A 7253-nucleotide genomic window follows, 5' to 3' on the forward strand; every position below is an offset into this window, starting at 1 on the left:
AGGGACGTTCTGCTGCTGAAATCTCTCTTTCTTCTGTGTCCTTCTACAAGTTATTTTTAATTCACTGAGCAGTGCTGTGTCTCTTTGCTTGCATTTCTTTTTTCATAGACACTATAAATGTAGTGGCCTTTGATCCCTTCAGTTGTGTTCTGGAAATCTGGCCACCCTGAACAGTATTGTGGCACTTGTCATCCCACAAATGTGCTCCGCAGTTTCACAAGGACGGAAACAAAGCCACAACATGAGAATACGTGGCATAAATATGACATTATGAGATTAATAATCATGTGATTAAATAGAGTGAAATATATCGATCACAAGTTGTGAAATCATTTTTCCAATTATTAAAGAGTTATTGTAACATTTTATGTTTTTAATATTTTTGTTTTCATTATTTCATTCTATTTTATTTCAGGATGTCACTTTCCAAACCTCTCATAGGGGCATTTCTCCCAATCACACTTTTTATTTCATAATTTCATAATGCTAAGCTTCTCGTATCAGGGCACAATTAAAGCTAACATTCCCAAAATTGGACCAGCTAGCTCCTGGTAGTCGTGAGCAACGACTGTACTGAAGTCATTTTAAATCAACCAACTAGCTGCTGCAAAAAAACTGTTCAAAGACACAGAAACTAACCTCTACTTTTGTTTGGCTACAAGGCTACTATGCTAGCCAGTTAGCTAGCTAGCTCGGATAGTTGGTAAGCATGAATCATTTACTTGACATTGAACTGAGGGGCAAGCCAGCTAGCTAGCAAGCTAGCTAGCCGCACAGCTCTGGTCTGTGAAGTGAGTTTTGGTGCAAGGTGAACGCTATTAAAAAATGACATTTTGAAATAAAATGTTCTATAATTACCTAAAAAAAGAACTCCTTTAATACTGTAATTAATTTCTATAATTAAATTATTTCACAATTGATTGGTCTATTTCAGGCTATACATTTCACTTTATTTATTCACTATTGTGTATTGCATTTTGTTGTATTTATTTATTCAATATTGAACACTTTGTGTGTCGATATTGGGCAGGTGTAATGCCACATTGATAGGTTAACAGGTACCACATATTAGTGATATATACAGCGCTATTTATGGGCTGCCGGTCGTGTTTCTCCCTGTGCTTTTGTAAAACATCAAGCAGTAGTCAGACCGAGATGTGTTAGACATTGTAGAGTGATTTGAATATGAATGAAATTACCAACATATTTCAACAGGATGTCGTCATCTGTGCATTATCCAAATCAGAGGGGAAAAAAGCGCTGGATGTGCTTGAGGTGTCACTTGTCTCCTCAGCTTTTCAGGCCAATGTCAATCTTTTGCTGTGTGAGTATTTCAGTTCAGGACAAACAGTGTGTTCGCTACCTGTGATGTGAACCAAAGAGCCAAAGATTCCACTTTGATTTCCTCTTTGTTTCCCTTTAGATCAGATTTGAAATGCATTTTTTTTTTTTTTTTTATGTTAATATCACGTTTGTTATCGATGGGATCATTTTGAAATAGCATGCAGTCAACCGGCAGATGAGCGTGACACAGAAACCAGGATTCAGTTTCAACAACAGAGATGCATGTTTATTTATTGCTGTATTCTATATTACTGTGACATACATACACTCACTCCATTTCAATTTGAAGAACTACCATTCGATGTGTATTGAATAATAAGCTAAATTGGTAATATCTATTTATCGCCTTTTGAACTGATTATGTTCAAATTGTATCTGCATCGTTTCTCATGTTTTAATCTACCTTTTTTTTAATATGTCATCAACTTACAAACGTTTTGATTGCTCTCCTTGCCTGACGATAATAGAAAAGTAGGATTTACTTTGGTTTGTGTTCTTCCCGCATGGTTATCAAGTGCAACTTTTGTTTACTCTGCTTTGCTTGATTTTGTTTCAGTTTAATATGACGGAGGAGAGTAAAATCATGAAATGCACAGCCGAGGCTATTGAAAGGATTCAATCAGTAATTGCTAAGGATGCAACTTTGATTTGGGATCTCCAGAACTGCAGGATTGTCAAACTTGTGTTCTCATTTCCAGTTATTCGAATCTTATCGAAAGGACGAGCAATGGGCGATGGTGTTCATTTGCCTTTTGAGCTGCGTACCCCTCGGTGGCAGCGCGGAGCACTGACCCTTAGAAAAGTGTATGTGTTAAAACACAGACTCAGGTCAGGTTTTACACAAAAATAGCGCCACGGTTGTAATTTTGATCGTCTACCAAGTGAACGGTAGGAGAAACGAATGCCGATATGGAGCCAGAGAGCCACAAGAGCAACCACGTAGAACGTCTTTTTCCACTCGACGATTGAAGTTGATCCACACACACACAAAGCTCAAGAGCATCAATTGTCTTATGGCTCCCCCAGTCGCAACTACATTGCCAGTGCTGGTTTGGATGTGATAATGTGTTGCAGAAAACAGAACATTATGGGCAACGTTGCCAGAACATAATGTGGAGCAACTTTTGGGCAACAGAAAAATGGCTACCGTTGGACCGCCCTTTCTTTCCCGTCGTGGTACGTGTCTAATAATGCCTCAAGGTGACGTTGGCTACCAACCTCACAGATCCTGGGACATGTTCATGTGAAATGTATTTACATACCATGCTAGTATAGGCATCGGTTTCGCTTAACCTGTTGTAAATAAATACTAACACTGCATGTTTATTAGGTGTATGAATATGGATGATAGCAATAAAAGAGGTTTAACGTGTGTTCTGGTTTATGCGTTTGTGACATTGGTTCGTATCATGATTTAACAAAACAAAGTCTGCTAATTGTCCCAACATTTGCATTGAGAAGTGCAGCGGGTTGGACCATAGCTAGCCTGCAGACATGCCAAGTGTGTGTGTGTGTGTGTGTGTGTGTGTGTGTGTGTGTGTGTGTGTGTGTGTGTGTGTGTGTGTTTCCAGATGCTGGGGCAGCAGTGTCCCAGTGAGGGTGGAGAATATGAGTTAATTTAGCTCTGAGTCAGCAAAATACTGAAGGAGAGGATGATCTGAGGTCATCATACCCGCACATAATTGAAAAGAAGCAAAGATTTTCCATTACCTCGAAGTATGTGATTAAAGTGAACTAACTACATTTCTTCTCATTAAGACGGTGAAAGAAAAAAATGTAGCTCTGACTGCAGCTGTTACAGGGCTGATTCTTTGTGTTCTTGGTCAGTCTCACTATATATATATATATATACATATATAAAGGCCGTGTTCACGGCTCCTTTCATTCCTTAAGCCGCGCTGTACGTGGCAACACAACAAAGCAATAAGAAAATATAATAAAATATTTAGACAAAAGCACACTTTTTTTCAGCAAGCACCACAGTAGCATAGAATTAGAGTAACCCCTGGTTACACGCGCCGCACACGTTTATTATAGGCCAAACAAAGGTCAGCATCACAAGCAACACAGTTTTATTCGATTTTCTTCTCTGGATGAACCTTAATTGTGAAGTCCAGACAGCCTCACACTGTAACCTCGAGTCAATAACTTTGTTGGCAAAATTGAAAAAGAGGAGTGTAAATACTGGTGCAACAACGCCTCCAGTCTTCATAATCCTCATGCTTCAAATCCCGATCCTCGGCTGATTCAATCTCATTCAGAAATCTCTTTAAGAAGAGATCATCGGTGGGGCACAGCACATATCAAAGGTGCAGGTTTTCACCTTCCCAGGTATTCTCCACTGGAAATATGTTATGCTCAGCTCTGATAATAAATCTTCTAAACTGTCCATATACCCTCTCAATGTGCGTAGTATCCCTGGAGTTCTCTCACTCTCCTGTTAGATGCACAGCCGCACAAAAGTGCAACATATGAAAATTACAGGCAGTTTTCTGAAACATTTGTGAACAAAGCACATCGTAAAATTGACTTGCAGCCAATTTCAAGCCAAAGCGCTACAATGTAATCCTTCAACAACATATGGAGAAAGCTCGGTCCTTTAAATCAGTGTTTTTCAACCTTTTCTGAGCCGCGGCACATTGTTTACATTAAAAAGATCCCGCGGCACACCAACAACCAAAAAAGTTGCAAAATGACACCTTTTAGCATAATACAGCAGATATGCAGGGGTGTCAAACTCAATCCCAGAGAGAGACTACGTTGAGGGCCAAATAGGGTCAACATTTAATAAACAGGATAGAAGGGATATTGGACAAATAGGCTACATTATTTTATGCATACGTACCAGAGCCAGATGTTTGGCATCTTTTCTTGGCTGCCAGTTCATTAATATCTTATGGGTTAGGTTCTGTGGAAACCCTCAAGATGGAGTGAAGGTGTGCATCAGTGAGACGACTCCTCTGTGGGTTTGTGTTCATCTTCATCACAGAGAACAGCTGCTCACACAGGTATGTGCTTCCAAACATGGAGAGCATTTGAGCAGCATGTAGGCGGAGTTAAGGCATCGTTTTGGGGATGAAGCTTGGAAACTGTGCAGCGCCCACAGAGTCATACTTTGCCTTGAGAGTGTCATCACACTGGAGGTCTATCAGCTCCATTTGGATGTGCACAGTGTGCTCTTTCTACGTCAACTGCAAACGGATGGCAGTTTTAATTTAAATTTCTGAGCTGCAAAGTCGGCAAATCGCAGAGTGAACTCTGTGCCAAGTGCGCCCAGTTTATCAGCAAAATGCGCAGTCAGGAACACAGCGGTGGAGACACGGTTTGTCAACACGGACAGTGACCCAAGTTTCCTTTCTGCATCTGAGTGGAGGTTTAGCGCAGTGAGATGCTTCCTTATGTCCCACAAAAAGGCCAGCTCACATCGTCACTTTTCTTCCCGGAGCTCTGTGGTGTGGCGGGCTAGTTAGACATATGAGCCAAAAACAGTTATAAAATACTGTAAAATTGACATGGATTTCAGGGTCAAACGATTGCTAAATATGGAAAATCGGATATCTTGAAAGCACCCATCAAGTGACCAATGGTTTCTGTGTGAAAACTGGTAAGATGGTAATATTGCTGGGCCTGTTACCCTCCCCACAGGACAGCTGGTCTGACTGTGTTGTGAAGGAGAACGGCAGAGAGCCAGTCATATCGGTTGGCAGATTCGGCGCAACTGACACCGATACGGCATTGGTCTCATTACAAAAGTCCCTCAGGAATGTGAAAATGTGCAGCCATTTTTTTTCTCACAGCCCGTTGAATATCGATACCAATCACACGGACAGTAGCAGAAGGTAGAGGCTAACTACCCTCTTGCTGAGAAGATGGAAGTCTAAAGTCACTGAGATTATTGACTCAGAATTGACGAGACCTTTCAAAAGCGTGAGAGGAATCGATCGCACGAGAGTTTGTTTGTGGATGATGGATTCTATTGAAAGATTTATGCACAGCCATCCATAAGCATACCTGTGTGCAGTGGTGGCGTGAATGTAACTGGGTACATTTATTTAGTAATTTTGTATTTTTAGCACTGTACTTGTGTACAATTTTAGGTACTTAATATTTCCACTTTATGATATTTAGAAGGAAAATATTGTACATTTTACTCCAATACATTTATTTGATAGTTTGAGGTACTTTGCAGTATTTAAGTTCAAAGTGATAACAATGAATGAACATGAATGAACAATGACAATGATGCCTCACTGACTATAATCCAGTAATAATATATATATATATATATATATATATATATATATATATATATTCTGAAATGGGCCAGTCTGCATAGTGAGTACTTGTATATATTTTGATGCTGATACTCACTAAACTAAGATTGCAGAGTATTTCTGCACTACAATATTGCTACTTTTACTTCAGTAAAAATATCTGAATACTTCTGTGTTTGCCATATTACCCACTTGTTTTCAGCTCCACATGGCTGCTCGGAGCATTAGGGAGTAAAATGTTTGTCCATGGCCGGCTATTTCTGTCAACAAGTCCCTCTGCAAATTCACATCATCAAAACGTTTTAACTCTTTTGAATACCATAACATGCAGAGTGCGCTGTGCTGCCACGAGTCTCCACAAGATGGCTGTGTGGAATCACGTTACACACGAGCCAATCCACCCGCCGTGCAAAGCAGGAGAGAGAGCAGTGAGATCCCCTCACGTGTTGATGCACTGAGGACGTATCATTTTTTTATCATAATGGCCAGAATGTCATATTTCAATTACAAATGTAATTTTTTTTTTTATTTCCAAAGAATACTAACAAATATTTCAGAGTAAAAGCCTTGATTGGATTCTGTCCACAGACAGGTGCTAGTGGGGCTCTTGTTTTTAAAATGGAAGCAGGGAGTGTTGAGTTAATAATAAACATGAACTGTTTTCATGTCTGTGAAATGTTTTCGACATTTAAACTGGAGCATTGTTGCTGGTAAGGGTACAAAATATACTGTCAAAAGATCACCTTCAGAATGGTTCAGAACCACAGAATGCGGAATCCAGAAGAAAATGAGCGAGACCACAAATCAAAGACATTTTAAAGCTGTTTTTACAATTGCATTATTGCTGTTGAAACAGACATTATGGAAAGGTCATATTCAGTAGCATAAGTGCTAATTCCTCTATTTAGATTTGAAATGACATAAGATCAAAGCAGTTTCATTTTGGTTTAACGTTTACTCTGACTCACTAACAGTAGCAGACCAAATTGTTGCAAAAGCAGCTGAAAAGGAATGACAGAAAAGTTACGGATAAAGTTTAGAAAACATCGCTGTATGAGAGAAAGTTGACACATGGTACCTCCTCTTAATAAATAAATCATTCAAATATCGGTTCAAACATGAAATTAAAACAGCTCCTTCAGCTAATAACAACGTTACCCACTTCTTACGGCTCTTTCCCCGTCAATCAGATCGCCTTGTTTTTTTGCAAATGTGGACCATTGGGACCATTGCCCTGCAAATTGAATTTAAATCAAACCTTTTAATCACCGGGCGTTTAGCACACTCTGTTTAACACTCTGCCCAGTTTTTCTTGAGAAGCTTCCAGAGGCTCCCTACCAATGAATCCTTATATAACTTGAGTTTAGGTTGGTGCATTTAAATGATCCAGTTTGGTTAGAATAGCCAGGGAGAAACTTGAAGAACCTGTTTTGCAATATTCTACTACGGATTGGAAGGATCCTCTTCTTCATCTTAAAGGTATCAGCTGTGTTTCAAATCGTGTCTTTCACCCACAGACTGTGTAGAAGAAGTGGACGGAGTCGTCGAGACGTCACCCATTGGGCCGTGGACTTTTGAAGTTACCTTTGGACAGAGCCAAGCTAACAGTGTCAACAAAAGTTCCGTTTCCACCAT

Source organism: Anarhichas minor, unplaced genomic scaffold, assembly GCF_050575085.1.
Source record: "Anarhichas minor isolate MPS153535 unplaced genomic scaffold, ASM5057508v1 ptg000058l, whole genome shotgun sequence".
Classification (NCBI taxonomy): domain Eukaryota; kingdom Metazoa; phylum Chordata; class Actinopteri; order Perciformes; family Anarhichadidae; genus Anarhichas; species Anarhichas minor.